Genomic DNA, 18110 nt, shown 5'->3' with positions numbered 1-18110 from the left:
TGTCAATTTTCACTCCATGCATTTCGTCGTAGAATCGGCTTATTTTCTATAATTTAAAAAAATACTATTTTTCGTTCTTTGAGAAATATGTGCATCGGACAGCAATTGAATAATAACCGTACAGAGAGTTGAAAAGTTTTATAACTATGTTGTATAATATTTCAAAATACATAATTTGAAATAACTAATAACATCAATTCTCATAAAAGCTACATCATCTAGACACCCAAATATCTTATTGCGTGCAAATCAACAAATTCTATCATTTAACTACACACCATTTAAAATTCGATACATTATAAACGTTATTGGCATACACTGGAACCATCAAAACTATTCATTTGTGAAAATTTACTAATATTTATATTAAAATGTCGGCCATTTTGTATCCGCCATTTTGAATTTTGAAAATCTGACATCAAAATCGTAATCTACGCCCCAAAAAACCGTAGTATGTACATTTTCAGGTCAATCAAAACCATTTTCGACTTTTGGCCAGGTTTTTAGGGAAATCCGCCACTGTGGCAGCGGCTGCTCGTTCAGTGGGCCATTTGCGTAACTTCCGGAAGGTTAATCAGTGGTTTAGTGGGTGCGACTTCCCGTTTCGTCCGCAATTGTTGTGAGAGATTCTGATGGGAAGCCCTTCCGAGATCCTAGCTCTACAGCTCCAGCAGGATAACTTTGGAGACCAAAAATTATTTTTTATTTGAATCGTTTAAACTTATTTGGTTTAGTACCTCTACTTTTACATTTTCAAATTTTTGAATTTTTGGTTTCAGGTCTTACAATTTGAAATTTCCGAGTTTAGACATTTTTTAAATCTCGGATTCTGGCTGAGGTCCTTTTTTAATTTTTTACTTTCGGGTTTTCGAGTTTCAAATTTTTCTGGTTCGGTTCTCATATGTGTTCCAACAAAATGAGTGCGACCACCTCTGCTTCTCACTTGTTTCAACAGTTACAATATTTTTTTTCTATCGTTTCCGAGCCAGATTGACTTTCAGCAACTTTTTAAGCCATGCCGTTTCGCAATCCGAAGAGATTTAATTGGAGGCCAACTCCGTTGGAGTCGACTTTGACAGCTGTGTTGTAAATTGTTGGTCAAAGCATAAGCATCTAGTGAGCCATTTTGGTTATGCAATGAAACAAACAGTTCTGTGCAATTCTCTCACAGCGAGTGAATGGACAATAGTGAGCATAGTTATGTGCGGTATGCAAAGTAGGCTGCGCAGCGGATCCAAGATATGTTGTATTGGATCACATGCATTATCAGTACCAACAGATGTTGCTTTACCCAAGCAACCAGAAGTTCGGATAATACTTAAAAAGCACACTTTAAAGTTCACATAAACTTCTTAGCGAACTTTCAAGCTGCTTAAGCTTTAATGGAACTTGAAAGCTGCTTAAGCCGCTATTAGAACATAAAACCTACTGAAAAATTACTTAAAACAAGAAGCTTATGCAGCTCCCTTATACGAACTTTTGGTTGCTTGGGTAAGCACTTATCAACTCATTTTTGACTGCTTTCACGACGGCACTCGCGTTACGGTTTGGTAAGGCCAAACTGGTGTCAAATGCGGTAGATTACAGTCATCTAACGTATTGTTGATTGTCACATCAGTAGCATTTCGACTTAAACTCGACAAACAGCTATAATTGGTTTTTCTAATGGAAATATTTGCCTGTAAAAATGTCTCATATAGCTATTTTTCATATTTCGACAGGTTTATTCTGAACTCAAAAGTGAGTAAAAAAGAAAAAACTCTCTTTGTGATTACGTACATCGGCCGCTTACGTTTTTTTACGGATTAGATGCACTGAAGCTCCCTTCTCAGAAATGGCTGCCTATACAAAAACCTTTTGCAGGAATTGTGATTGGCCCGGCAAATTCAATATCGTTTGGTGCTATTTCAATGAGCCATTATTTCCAATTAATGTATGGTTCGAAAATGTAAAGTACGATTCATCATCCAACATGATGAATATTCCATGCATTAAGTATTTACAGTGAAGTGTACGGCAGACAATTGATATTTGTTTGAGTTGTTTCACTGTAGGGGAACATGGGGAGACTTGACCAGGTTTTCAGCTAAAACTGCATAAATCTCTAAAAAAGCCTTCAATCCCTCAAAAGTCATTCAGATATAATGCGCAAAGTTATTGCGCGTCTTCATGATTTTTTGCAGAATTTTTAATTTAATTTTTGAAAAGCTACAAAAGTTTTTCTGTGATCGTTTTTTCTGGTCAAGTCTCCCCATTGCGGGGAGACTTGACCAAGAGAATTTTGAAAAATCAAAACAAAAAATAATGACATAAAACATACTGTAATTTTTTTTCCCTATTGTCCCTATATGGTGGCAGTAAAAAATATAAAAGAGTTGCATTTGATAAATTTTGATTTTTTTTAATGCATTTCTTTTTAAGGATTAACTGTACTGCTTGCATTGCATGTTCACACGTCACGAAATCAGTCCTACTATTGCTAACTTTGTTTACAAATATTAAAATATAAAGACTTATGTTTGTGGTGGGATTTTTTTATGGCGTGATTAACATTAACAGTAGATACCAAAGCATAATAAATATTAGGAATTTTGTATCTTTCTTCAGCTGATCGCCAATTGGTCAAGTCTCCCCATAAAATCTTGGTCAAGTCTACCCAACATTAGTTATTGCGTTCAATGTCATGCAAATTCTAGTAATAACTATTCCAATGTTCCAGTTTATGTAAAATCATTTCACTGCTTCACAAGGATTAAGATGGTATATTAGTACATTAATAGTAATTAATAGTCGAGTAGATATGTCCATACAAAGTTTGATAAAAAGTTACATCATTTAATGCAAATTTATTAATCACATAATATTTTCTGCAAGGAAAGGATTTTTCACTCCAAACTTTTAAAATTACCTTAAGGGATCGAAACAAGTATAAAAATATTTTTGAAAAAAAAATTGAGAATCGAATAGAAGACGCCATAGCCGAAAATAGAATTTTGCGCTCGGTCAAGTCTCCCCATATTCCCCTATATTTTGGCGCTCGTCAACGTTTATGATAAATTTCGTTACATTTCTCCAAAATGCAGTAGACAGAAAAATACCAATTTATGGGTTGATTGTCCAACTTAGTTTTCGGCAGAACTTTTTTGTTTGTTCTGAGACTTAGTTTTGATTAGTGGTCGCTTTTTTACGGCTTTTGCCGTCACGACTAACCCTCAAAATATTGAAAATAGTTGCAGGCGAGATTAAATTTATAGTCAATTTATAGGAAATTCGAAGTTTCTGCAATTCCACTAGCTCATCAAAAAATAGCTAATAACTGTCATAAAATTTGTTCGGTTAATATTCAGATATTGATGCTCATACCTATGTATAGTTGTTGAAAACATAATTCCTTCCAAACAGAACCGGACACATTGAAATTATTCACAGTTTACGTTTTGATACATCTACTCAAACTAATTTCCAAAACTAATTCCAACTAAATTAGACAGCAGCGTAAACTCGGATGGCGGAACGAATAGAAAATAGATACTTGACTGAACCGAGGATGCACAAACAAATTCCATCAGATGTTACTCATCGTTCATCATCCCTGTGCCACCGCATTGTACGGAACTGTCGGTAACATATGTGAAACCGTGCAGCTATGGGAACGCGTCCGGGCTGCGAACAAACCTAATTATTCAAAATAAAGAAAATCAATTTACTATTCTCTTGTTTAGAATGGAACTTCTTTCATACTGCATGGGAGAACATCTGCGAAGCGGACTGCTGTTTTCGAGACAAATAGATCAAGCTGCCCTACCGAAGCCAGAAGGGACCCCTACCGTTTGGCCGGGATCGTTTCTCCCGGAAGAAAAATTTAAATTTTAATGGCGATAAACTCCCTTTCGGCTGACGGGTTGGGAATGTGACAAAAATTGATTGTACAACTCTGGAGCAGCGACGCACATGGCTGCACATGGCAGAACGCATCTGAAGAGCGTGATTGACAGATAGATAGACGATGACGGCGGCTACGACAGGGAGGATAAGCTGCGGCGGCGAGCGAACAAACAAGCAATGATCGTTTCTAACTTTCAAATTCAACGAAATTGAATCACAAATGTTTCGTGCCAGAGTCACAGGCAGCAGCCAGCCCCCTCGATGGAAATGAGCAACTCTGGGCGGCTCATCTGAAAATTTGAAATTCAATGATGATACTTGCTAGCCATGGAGGCGCGCTGCTGCAGCGGCTGCTTGGCGAGACCCCATAAAAATCGAAAGTGACTTTAATTTCGACGAGTCTGTTTTTTCTCGCTTGGGATTGTTCGAAAGTGAAAGAAAAAAAAACTAGAACAAAGTGATTCCGCCAGTTTGGGAACTTTTTTTTTCTCTGCGGTTACATAGTTACAGTCTTTCTCCCATCGTAAATTATGTCTACAAGTACGAGAACCGATGTTGGAGAATCAGGGAACAGCAGAAAGTCCTACAAACACCATCTGCAGTTGATTACCAGGCGTAAAGCTGTGGCAAAGTCCTAGAAAAAGTTGATTGTTTCTAATGGGTTTTGTTCACTGCCTTTCGCAGTCAGCCAGTGGGTAGTGTGGCAAAAGACTTGAACTTCTAGCTCACTTCCGGTTGCCGTGTCCCCTTTGCCGACAGCGACGAGTCTACGGTTGGCCACGAATGATAAATTTGTGTCATTCATAATTACATGAATTAATCATTTACCAGCCAGTTTCGTCGCTGTTGTTGTTTCGTGTCATAGATGTGTCATTTTCCTTCCCACTTCTGACTCAAGTCGTTGTTTGCTTTATTGACTTATTCTCTATTCTACCAAACAGTTGCTAGAGGGTGGCGTAGTTCTCATACCAAACGTGGGTGTGATATCAAGGGAGGGTTTGAAAAATGTGCAATGTCTTGCCGACTGTTGTTCCATCATATTTTAACACCTTTGGGAGAAGTTGTTTCCTCTGGTAGGGTGATGAGCCTATTTTGGCACCATTAGGGAGAGGGTCGCACTATTTTTTGTACAACTTTAAAAGAAGCCATATTATCTATAACCTTTCTCAGCATAAAGTATCAGTGTACTGTTTCTTAAACATCTATATAATGCTTATTTAGCAGAATTGCCTCAATTTTCAGCATAAATGAAAATAAATGTTCCATTCTGTGCATCTATTCCCACCTCAACGATCCAATTATCGCCTCATGGGTGTGCCAATTTCCACCTCATCGAAAAACAATTTAGTTGAAACGCAATGCCTCATATTCCATTTGCGTCGATTCTAACTAGCTATCCAGATCATGGACGCCAACGTGTGATTTGTAAAACGAATCATTCTGCTTTTTTCAGCCGATCAAAACAAACGTAAACATCACGCACATCAATGAAACTCATCAGCTGTTAGTAGAAGAGCGCCCAGAATTGCGCACGCAGAAAAAACCATTCGAAGGTTAGCAACTGGAATGACAAGTTTCACATCACACATTGCTTTCTCACGATCCGAATTGTATGTGCAGATGAAAATAAAATATTTGCAATCAACAATTAGTTGAATAACTTGAAGTAATTGATTACTTATACCTGAAATTGCATTACATTATATTTATAAGTTCATGTTTTGGTTTGGCCGCACTGGTGATTCTTTTCTGTATGATGGATACAAAAAGTTGGTTTTGATTGTGGTAGTGTATCAGCAAAACATGCCAATAATAGGAACCCCCGTATTTAGTTTTATCCTATTATAACACTAGGCCTATTCTAGTGTTTGACGAGTGATTTTAAAGTGAAATTATCGTAAAAAGATTCTCCAGCTAAAATAAAGGTATGTATCAGTGCAATGTTTAGTATATTTGTGCTGGAATAACGAGATATGAGGCGGTAAATGCTGGCTCGTAAGTGTTTATTTTGCTAAGCGCCGTTGCATCCAGTTTCGGTTCACTACGTGAGTGAGGCGGATTAGTAGATATTTCTATAAGGTGATTTTGTTTTAATTAAAAGTTGGATTTAGAGGATAGTTCTAAATACATATGTGCACAACAAATAAAGAACTTGAGCTTATTTTTTCTCACCTGCTTTAGTCAAATCGATAGTGTCATTATCTCATATGCTTGGTTCGAAACCAAGGGGTACGAAATAGGGTAACAATAGGCTCTACTGCCATAATAGGCACATCACCCTATGTCATTTATTTCGAGGTAGGAATGCGACTATGCATTTAGGATAATTGCTAGAGAATGGTAAGGAATAACGTACTATTTGTTTCTAACTAGACGGAAACTGAACTTTTCGCTACTTTGCTAACGAAAATATTCAAAACCGTTTCCTCTTGGCTCGAAATAAATCTCTTGAGGTAAGCAATTAAATGTTCATAACTCCAGAATATAACCCCAGAGAATAAAACAGCCATCACATTGAAAAGTGTCAAATTCAAACTTCCCGCCTGCAGTTAGCCCCTTTCGTGTAACAGCACACACAATTGTATTTCGTTCCCATATATTTATGACAAGCACCGGAAAAAAAGTACAACACACTAACAGGAGAAAGGGGTTACGAAATTTATGAAATGTATAAATTTCATTGTTTCCTTTTCTGGATGCAACCTCTCGTGTGGTAACTCATACGTTCTTCCCGACAACAACCGACAGACCCGTGGTGTGGTGGATGATTGGATTTATGATCTTACCGTGCAGTGCATAGCTATGTATGTAAGCTGCAGTGACTTCCCTTCTTCGTCGTTTGCCTTTGGTTATGTTGTGATAGGATGTGCTTTCCCTGTTCCGGGGTCTCCAGGTTTGCACTTTAGGGGAACAGAAGCCAGCAACACCTCACTGAGACCAGAGGGTAGGGGCAGGAACATTCTTAGGAGATACTTATCTCTGTGATCTGGTTGCGATCTGTGAGAACAGTCAGATGAACGAATTTTGTGGGATTTTTTGGGCTTTGGGTTCATGGGAATAGAGCAGTTGTGTGTTTTTTCTTTTAATACCTGAATCAGTACCTGAGATTACAACCGGGGATGCTGTACTGTAGATTGTCCTCTGTTGAGATTGATTAGGTACTTGGGTAGGACAGTAATCTGAGATCTGGATTGCTTTTTTGGTAAGAGAATTTAACAGAAAACATGGTCTGATTCTTCATCGTATTCACTAGTTATTGATTCCTTTCGAAGAAGCGGACATATTTTCCTACAACAGACATAAACATATCAACTATTTTAATTGGAGAAAATGGTTTAGAAACTCATCCAACCATGCAAAGCAGTTGGCGAAACCTGAACCTCAAAAGGTATATTTGAAGTTGAATGCGTTTTCTATAATTTAATGGGAAATTAGGAAACAATCTACAGATGATAAATATTACCAACAAATTATTCGACCGTTTCATTCACCCGTTCGAACAGTCGTACATTATAGATTCTCGTGCCAACTCACCGACTCCTCGCCAACTATTATGCTAATCGAATAAACGGCAATACCCCACCCCACTAATGACGGAAATTTTTCTCAATAATTGAACTATTATTCTCTGCCACGTTAGCGTTACTTGAGAAACTGCTTCCACCACCGACAAGCAGAATCATTTTTCATCTCCATTAAGCACCATTCCAGTTGGCAGATATTTCAAATAACTTCCGTTCCTTGTTAAACTGCCACTTTACCTTACCCCACCGGCCACCGCATTGACACCCGTCCTGCCTACCGTACATCACTAAACGGTACATTGTTTGCTCGTTCACCTTCACGCCTCATAAACCCTAACCACAGCCAACCGGACTCGAACACACACCGCAACTCACACAACGATAACACAAGTCAACACCGAACAGCGCTGATAAAATATTCTAGTCAATTAACTTGACTTTTAGAACCGACGAAGACAGAACTAAACGTTCCCCGGTGGATGCAAGCTTTCCCTCACAATCTACAATTGGAGGTTTGAGTGGGAGTGCCTCCGAGTTAGCCGACCGGGGCGCGAGGTAATAAAATAAGGCTCGAGAAGAAACGCTGAAAAGAACAATAAAGTAATATCTTTCCTTTTATTACCCCGTCATCATTGCGCTGTCTTTTGGTATTCCTGTGCGGCCACCAGTTTTGCCGGAGCCACGCACTGCACACTGGTGACAGGCTGGTGCAGTGGTGTAGCACTGGGGGAGTGCGATGACATTGGCGCGATCGAAGAAAAATTTTACTTTTGAAATTTAGAAATACTATACTATCCCTATGAATAAGCTATGAATTTTTCTTAGGCTGGCAAATTTTTCAAGTTGATTTTTTGTATTTCGAAATAATTTCATCAGTAAATAGCATCAACTTAAGGCCAGTTGGACGATACATCCAAGCTAGTTCCAAATTAACACTAGTTACCCAAGCAGATCTGTATTGGCTCAGACATATGCATGAATTTTCAAAATCATAAATGTAAAACTGAACCGCTCCAGAACGTGCTCTGCCATTATTTAACTCGAAATTATGAATATGTGCTGAATACTTTTTGAATATGCAAAACACAGTGTTTCGAATGAAGCAACAAAGAAAACGGTAGTTATAAAGCTCGAAATAAAAACGTTCGTTATAATAAATAAGAACCCTCTGCTGGGAATGTGATTGTTTTCGTTTCCAAACCATTTTTAAACTTTGATATTAGACACCACGCTGCTGAATATACCCTAAGGAATACGTTTAATATAAAATATTAATGCTTAAGAACTTGTAATAAGAATATTTCCCAGATGATTCGAAATTTTTTTGAAATAAACTAAAGTGGCTCTAACTTATCTCAATCTCCTCGCCCACCAAAATCTCCAACTAACATCAAACTTTCAGTAGGCGCAAAATAAGGCCAGTCCACCCGTGCTTTAAAAATACCTACAGAAGCATGTTGTCAAATACTTTAGTAATTAAAATCGCATCACGTATATTCGAAATATGAAAACTGTGTGTGTCAATAGGTTCATTACTCGACGTACCAACAAACTAAAAACATTTTGCCATGAGGATTTCAATCGTATCCACACATAAACAGAAAATAAATTAATTGATCCCACGCACTCACACACGTCGCACCCTTCAGTGTGCGGCGACGGACCTTGGTCGGAGTTAATTAGCTTACTAAACGGACATCGCCGAGTGCCGAGAGAAATTCCACTACCGCTCAAGGAAACGGGTATCGGTATCGGGAGAAATTCCGCCGCCAGTGAACTCTCAGTCGGAGTAACGTGTTATTAGTACCGGAAACTATCCGAGTAGATCGCGACAAAGCTGGGATCTAAATGGCTCACGGAAATCGGAGCTAAATAGCTTATGGAATCAGGATCTAAATGGCTTCCGGTAGTTTACCGCTGGAGAATATCCGACCGAAGTGGCTAAATGGCTCAAGTATGCAGAGGACGTAATATGTGGAGAGAATGATGGAAAGCAAGAGGAAAGTCGGGAGCTAAATGGATGGATCAAGCGAGGCTCTGAGTTAATTGTGGAGCAGACGAAAGAGGCACAACGAGTTTACCTCCTACGTCATACTTTGAAGTAGTTCCGTGGGAACAGAAAAAGAGTAATGAGTCTTTTTAGTGGTTCGAAACGAAGGTGAATCCCACACAGTGTCAAAACACTACAGCCTTACTATAAAAATATTTGTAGTAGTCGAAATCAGAACCGAAGTTCGACGCTACAATTTTTTCTTTCTTTTTTATTAACGACTCATAGTGAGCCAATCTTTTTTCTTTTTTATATTGTAACGACATATAATTAGCAAGGGACTGGAAGGTAAAGTATTTTTCAAATGTTAAGAGCCACAGTACTCAAGGAAGAGTAAGGATTTGAAGTAAGCAAGTTTAGAAAAGCGTGGAGTAGGGTCAATGAACAAGCTTAGAGTTTCCCGACTACTTAACTCTTTGTCTTCTGCAACGCAGGAGTCAGGATCATTTGGCATTAAATGCGAATCAACTGAGTTCGGACAAGCGTGAAGTCAATTTAATGACTTATGCTGTAGAGGCTTGTCGTACACCTCCCGATAACGGTCACAGGGTGATGGATAGTGCAGCAATGGTGAAAATACAATCGATGGGCGGTTTCCCTGTCCAAGAGGTTGTGGATAGCACACACGAAGGACACTTGAGCAGTACAATCGGAAGCTGGACGCACTAACTGATTCGTTAGTCAGACGAACTGCGGTTGTTATAGGAGGAGACTTTAACGCTTGTGCCATGGAGTGTGGTGGCAGGTTGACCAACGAAACAGGTTACAGCTTGCTGGCGAAACTGGGTATAGGGCTGTACAGCGAAGGTCCCGTTAGCACATTCCGTAAGGTGATCCATCATCAACGTAACATTCTGCAGCTCGTCACTGATGGATTACATGAATTGCTCATTAGTACAAGCATAACGACCACCAGGTGATCAACTATACCATTGGTCGGTGGAATTGCACTGTAACGCGGAGGATTTCTACAAGGGTCCAAGGAACGTAACAATGCCGAGGTAATTGGAGCCGAGAAACTGCCGGCGTGCGGTATATTGGTGGAACGAGCGGCTCAGCATAAGACAAAACACGCATTCAGATAGCAAGACCAGGGGCAGTTAGTGAAGAGTGCAAGGTGATATTCCGGAAGGCCAGGGCCTCTTTTAAGCGTGAGATAGTGCTCAGCAAGTTCACCAGGTGTAAGGAGCTGTGCAGAGAAGTAGACGCCTACCCCTGGAGTAACGCGTACCGTATCTTGTTGGCCAAGATCAAGGGTCCAACGACTGCAGCTGAAAGGTGCGCTGACAAATTGAAGGCTAACGTAGAGGATCTCTTACCGAAACAAGACCCAAACGCATGGCTGCCTAAACCGCGCATGGATGCAGACGGTGGAAATATTGGTGACAATCGGATCTCTAACGATCCGCTTCCTTATAGTGGAAAAAGGGCTTAAAGCGAAGAAAGATCCCGGTTCGGACGGCATCCCCAACGTGACACTGAAGACCGCGAACCTGGGTGTTTCCAGACATGTTAAGGACAGTGCTGTAGAAAAATCTGAACGAAGTCTACCATGAGGATGGAAGATCCAGAAGATATTGTTGCCATAACCAAAGAAACGGAGACAATTGAAATTCCGTGAAAGATTCATGCCGTAATTTTAACTTGAGCTTGAGCTTGTGCGACCACCCCTGGATGCTACTCCGTTATTGATCCCGACTAGCTGAAGTTGCACAGGGAATCAGTAGATAATTATGCTTGGGAGTAGCGAAACATCTTTCAATGGGCAACTCCTGGTAATCCAAAAGTGCTTGTTCATCAATACCAGCGCCGGCCAGGCCCGAACGTAGATCGCGGAAGGAAAGGGAAGGAATGTTAGTCCGATGCTTGCTTTTGCTAGAGGCCGTATATACTACTGCGCACTCCACAAGTATCACGGGAAGAGGATATTTGTTAGTAAGTATAGAAGTTAGATTCTACTTCTTCATTACCGACGCCAGAGGAGTGACTCCACTATCTGGACTAGGTATCGATCCATCAACTCATGGAGCGGACACCACCGGTGTGAGGGTGAGAGGCAGGCTATTGAAAGATATTTAAAAAAAAAATTTAAAGCGGCTTTATTTCCCTTCCGAAAGAAGACGTGACCACTGATCTTTTCACCTCATAAAAATCTCAACAACCTCGGCTTGGATTGAACTCAGACTAACTGGAATGAGTGGCGGTCACGCTTACCACTCAACTACCGGCGCCGTCTGATTCAGCCCGAAATTTTTAATTAAAAAAATTTCCATATTCGGAAGGCTTTTCTGCATAGTATAGACTATTACGGAGATTGAAAGTTGAAATTATAGGTATTTTAATCATTTTCTAAATAAAGGACTTAATTTTTCGGCCTTTTTTAACAGTAAGTGCTTTAATAACATAATAAAATGAGATTTTTTAATACATTTTTTCAGCTTAGCCTGTGCACAACTAAAATATCTAAAAACAGTGTTTTACTTGTATACACAGCTTTCAAAGAAACAAAGTTCGCAAATTGCGGAAAAAACAACTACGCTTCTAACCGATCGTGCAAAAATGCGCGGAATTTATCAGCGACGGTGAGTAATTAACGCGGCGGTCCATCTTTGCAGCCCTGCCGTGTAGTTCCAAATTTAGAACTCTAAACAACCAATGTGTCTCCACTAGTCAGAAACGTTTCCCAGCGCAGCCCCGCCTCAAAGCTGCCGATACCCCAGGATTATCGTTCGCTGAAGTCGTGACAGGTAACATTCACACCGAATCCCCACCATCATCATGCGCATATATACAGAAAGCGATCTGAACAGCTTCAGGATATCATGTCCCTGATTACAAAGTATAGGTAGTGAAGTCCTTAACATCGCTAACTGGAACGCTTGCTCAATACGAACCAAGCATATCGAGCTGCTCGGTTTCCTGAATGCGCAGTAGATAAACGTAACCATCATCACCGAGACTCACTCGAAGCCGGAAGCAAACATCTACATATCAGACTTCCGGCTCTTAAGACTTAAGGTACAACATCCAGTACTGTCTGCTGCCGTACATCTCATTCAACTGCATCGAAGCAATCGGGGTCGAGGTTACCACTTCGACTGGCCCAATTATCATCATCGCAGCCTATTGCTCGAAACACACCACTATCAGAGACGAATCGTCAGGTTTATTAGAGAAAAGACTTAGCTAAGCTAATTCGATGGAAGTCGTTCTTGCTGACGACTTCGAAGCCGGCCAATACAACATCCTCGCTCCGGAGTATCATTCGAAAATATCCACATTCCGTACTGGAAATCTTCATCGCCACCGAAAATTCGCCGGTCGTCTTCAACGAGTGATCATCTGACCACTTTCACGTGGTGTTGACGCTGGGTAAAACAGCCGAAACATTCCGACATCTGAATCGGCGAAACTACAATCGCGCCAAGTGGAGAGGAGGGGGCGCGTTTCAGCGAACCGTCCAGCAGAACATCAACGTTGATCCACCACTGGATTCTCTGGTGGAAATCGACACCTCGCTTGAATTTATCCAAAGAGCGATCGTCATTGCCTGTCGTAGGGTGGACTGCAAAATCTCGTGGGCAAATCTTTCCAAATTGATAACATCACGAAAGAACTTATTCGTCTCCGGAATAAATATCGGAGACAATATCAGAGAACTAGCGTCCGGGATAGTTTTGTAATGTACAGTTTCCTATCTAGAGTTATCCAGGTGACAATTCTGGACCTTCGTAACAGGGATTTTCAGAGGATTCCTCGTCACTCAAAATCATTCTGGTCCCTGACGAAGGTTCTGAAGAAAAAAACTGAAACCTGAACCTCGCTGGTCACGCCTGGAGATGTAGACGATGGGTTTCTTCTGATAACACCTGCCGAAAAGTCTACTGCGCTGAGATAATAGTTTGTGTGTTCTCATAATTTGGAGATTGCAATAGGGAGTCCACACGAAAGTACCGTTGTTGAGCGTGTGGCTGCGATTGATTTATCCGACAGTTTTGTTCGAAATGAGACGATAATCACAGAGGAGCTGATGACTTTTGTTCCGAAACATGAAAGTCTCGGCTCCGTGGGCTTGGCGGTGGATTCCAGACTGCAAATTTTTATGCTTAGGGATTTGTAGCTTGGAGACCTTAGATTCTGTTGGTCTCTAGAATCTAATAGCAACACGGCGCGTGCTTCAGGCGGTGGATAGAAGCGAAGGGATACCCTGACGACTGGCAGATTGAATTAACTTAAGGCAATTAGCCAAAGTACTCGGACCATACCAATTTAAACCCAAATCTAAAGTAAACATCATTCAATTGCACAATGTATTGAATTTCAAATTTAAGTGAACTATCCAAAGTATTGGGACATATCAAGTCAAATGCTCGAAATGTTCCTAGTAATTTTGAAGAACCATCATCCACGCGAACCAAACCATCAAATAAAGTGGCTATGTTCCTTAATATAAGCAACTTAGAATATGTCCCTCCCGTTCTTTTCTTCTACTTCATTTGTCTGTTTTTGTTTTACATCTATTAGTTTGCTTTGGTGATACTCATGTAAACCAAAAAATCAGTGAATTTATACGCTTCTACTTAATGTCTTCATTTTTTTTCTTTCAATTCGGAATGTTCATTTTCCTTTTATTACTATACCTTAACTTAGATTCATTATAACGCTCACTGACACAATCAATTGCATATTCTCTCATATACACTCATAATATCTCATTCAAAACGTACAAACGCCGTTAGCCTTCGCGATAACACAAGTCGGGTCACAAACGCGAACATGCAATTGTAATCATCCATACATACTCGCGATCTCGCCAACAACCCACCGCTCGCGCGATCACGTTAGGGTGTCCCTACCCTCGTTCTTAACAGTCTAGATTCATGTCTTCAGTTGGACCAATAAAAAAATAAGGCTCATATTCATTAGACAACACATTCCATGGAAACGTGACCGGGAACTCTAGTGTTATGGGGGAATTATCTTCTAGTACCTGAACCGTACACTAAAAACTAAGCAACAAACTCACGGTCCGCGCGATCATTCAAGAACACACGCGAATATGCATATGGCAAACAATTACAAAATCGAATTTATACACACGAAATCGCATACGTTCTGGCATACGCGACAAACACGAGAACATACAAACGCTTGAGCTTTTCGCGATCTTCCACGCACATCTACGGTTACGGTCTCACAAACTTGATAAAACCACGGAATAAAATGAACTTTTTAACACTTATAAATTGGCATCACATAATCACAAAATACATACATTAGCTATCAAACCTTATGGAGAAACATATTATATTTATTTCTGAACAGTCAACAGTAGTACTGTTCAATGTACCTTTTCATCACATTCTGCAGCGCAATTATTTGTCAAGTATACATCAATCCATTAACCCTACCCCAACCCACACCCTATTCCTCTCCATAGGTTTTTGTGGTCTGCATGGACCATTCTGCCATTACCTCTCCTATCATCGGTCTGACTTGGGCTCTCATTGCCCCACCAAACGTTGCAAAATGAAAATAAAATGAAAATGAAAGTAATGTACTCCAAAAAAACATCATATGGTTCGTATTAGACAAATTATAGAACGCGGTAATATAAGAGAGTTAGTTAGTATTGGGCAATCTTTGCGTGACAAAATTTATGAATGGCCCACAATACCCCTTTTCCAATTTGCTGAAATTTATGTAGATTAACACATCCCTTCAAACTCATTATTTATGGACCATTTTATATAGCTGACAACACTTTCGACAGCCGGCTGTCCGGAGTTCAAGTTGTTTTTAATGAACTCGATAAACTGTTATCCAGAGCTAAACGCCTTCGCATCTAGAACATTTACGGATCCTACAGTCAATTAAGTATTCAAACTCCTTATGCACGAAAATATATTCTCAGTCGCATCGTTTGCTTGAGGCGAATCCTGACTAACAACCCACCCACTACCCAATCCGTTGTACTAATGGGAGTCTCACTGAGTCGGGGCCTTCCGTTAAGTAAGTACCACATCAACACTTCCTTTCTCATATCCCAAGTTACGGTAAATAAGGTCGTGGCCTGCAATGGTGGTTCTCAGGCAAAATTCTCGCTGTTATTCCCAAACAATGTTCCTCAAGTAGTCTGGCTGCAAATGAGAGTCATCAGTCTGCGATCTACGAAGTATACCGAAACATGAAAGCCTCGGCTTCGGCAATACTTTTAACATCGAGCTAAAGCATTTGAGCCTCGGCTTACTTGCTTTCGTAGATAAAATATTCTAACGGTGCTGTGAGCTTAGCTACTTCTCTTCAGTGTGGAAGTTAGCAAAAGTTATCACAGTGTTGAAACCGGAGAAAGATCCTTCTGTTTCGAAGAACTATATCCCATCAGCTTAATCTCTGCCCTTTCCGAACTGTTTGGGAAATCAAAACAAAGCCGAATACTTTCTTTCATTAATCAGCATGACGCTTTCCTTGAGGGGCAGTTTGGGTTCCGCAAGGGAAGATCACGATCCATCAACTCGCTTGTAACCCGTCAGGGTAACAATTTAGCACTCGGTGGAAATATACCTATTTTTGCGTATTCTCTCCGTAGAGTGTATTTGTTTACATAATATTATGCTCACCGCTGTTCGATAACGTTGACATTTTGTTGTAAATTTTCGTTCATTTTCGAGTTTGTGAACGCTTTTGTTTGTGCAGATAGGTGTAGTAATTTTTGTTTGACATTTGTGTATAATTAGCATAGGGTTTAGTAAGGCTACCGTTCTCCTATTGCGAAAGTACGTGTGCGCTGGTTATGCTACTCATCGATGACAGTTATGTGCCGAGGCGGTTGGTGCTTGTTATGGTGCAGTGCGGAAGACGGCCATCTTGAAAAGGACAGATAGTGACAGACCACGGTGAAGAAAAGACTAAGAGTCTGCCGGGCAAGTAAGAACCCGAGTTGTGGGCAACCTGCTAATTACACACTAGAGTTGCCAACATTATACATCATATCTTCTGTGTTATATTTCTCCTTAGTGGAGAAAAATTCAGGTAAAAACTATTTTTAACGAGAAAATTGTTTTAAACCATCTTTGCGCTTGACGAGCACAGCACCTTAAACTAAATTGGTTATGGAATTTGCGATTCGACTTCGGTTCATCAGAATCCGACACTGACTTAGTGACAGGACTAAACTACCGCCGGATTGACGTTCCTGGATATCATAGAAGATAAACTCCAACAATAGCGCGCAAAATTTGGAGAGAGGTGCCTCACTACAGGAATTGTAATAATTCATAACCTGAATGTGTTTTTTGAAGGTAGTTTTGAAGTTAGTATTCGATAAATAGGATTTTCTTTAATAATTGATTTACCACCATGCTTAAAAGGTAAAACAAGAAAGAAGTGTAAGTGCATTGTCTGTATCTTGTGATGTTTTCAAAAATAGACTAAGAGGGTTGACTAAGACTAACTGGATTTTAAGATTCCATTTTTGTAATACTTGTAATTTTTGTTCTTGCAATACGGTGTACTATGTGATAATAAGTAATTGTAGTGTAAAATCATTGTAATCACATGAGTAAAATACATCTACTGCTTGCATCTATTACTAGTCGCTAGCAGCGGTACATTTCATGAATAATGCTTAAAATTTTGTGAAACAGTTCACGTGAAAATTTCATTACCATGTTGCTTGGAATTTGATTAGGGATATCTTCTAAATATAACAAGCACGCAAAATAGATCTTAAATCATGTACTAAGAATCATGGACCAGTTCACGAGTCCATGAATAATATTTCATGATTTTGTGAACCATGTTACGAGCACGAATGGTAAGACGTGACTATTGTACTGGGTATCATGAACCACTTCACGAACATTTGAATAATAGTTTCCGATTTTATGAACTATTTACGAGCACGAGCAATGATCTGTTGTGACTAATGTATAAGGAATGACGAACCAGTTCACGAATACATTAATAATAATTGATGATTTTGTGAACTGTTTCACGAGCACGGGTGTTGGATCATGACTAATATATTAGGAAAACATTCAGTATGTTTTGATTTTGTGAACTACTGTTCCTAAATCCATAAATAATATCATGCGTCAACCTTTGGTTTTATTAGTAATGTTCATAAAGTTATGAACTAGTTCACTTACATAAAATCGATTTGCTAATGACATAGCGGAAACCGTGATAGACGTCTCAAAACAAGAACAAATATTTCCACTAATAAAAGCGTTACTGAAGGGAAATTTAACATAATTATAAACACATGAATTTTGTTCATGGTCCTCTTTTCGCAACGTAAGTACGTTTTTGTTCCAGAATTCATGGCACTTTATTCATCATTTTCGGAACATTTCTTTCCACATTATTAATTCCTACTTTAAGTTTTTGGGATAATTGTTCAATTAAGGGTGCTTTTTACTTATTTGAAGTAAAAATGGCTATCTTTCTCGAAAAATTCCGCCATTTTATGAGTAAAAAACCCCCTTAATCGAAAAATTATCTGAAAAACTCAACGTAGGGGTTAAGTATTTGTCAATGTGCATGCCAAATTTGAAATAAATCGGTTAAGTAGTTTTTGAATGACAGGTAACACCGCAAATCCTATTTTTTCAGAGACGTTCTACAAAAAATTTCATCACCGAGTCGCT

At 39.6% G+C, this 18110-nt stretch overlaps 1 protein-coding gene across 1 annotated transcript in view; it reads right to left on the bottom strand.

Moving 5' to 3' along the window:
• The window catches only part of LOC131680735 (netrin receptor unc-5-like), a 1096742-nt gene that overhangs the window by 399369 nt on the left and 679263 nt on the right, over window positions 1–18110 (bottom strand). The gene's annotated exons all lie outside the window — the stretch shown is intronic.

This window comes from Topomyia yanbarensis, chromosome 2 (assembly GCF_030247195.1).
Source record: "Topomyia yanbarensis strain Yona2022 chromosome 2, ASM3024719v1, whole genome shotgun sequence".
In the NCBI taxonomy this organism is placed as follows: domain Eukaryota; kingdom Metazoa; phylum Arthropoda; class Insecta; order Diptera; family Culicidae; genus Topomyia; species Topomyia yanbarensis.
This window is presented reverse-complemented; position numbering and strand designations above follow the sequence as displayed.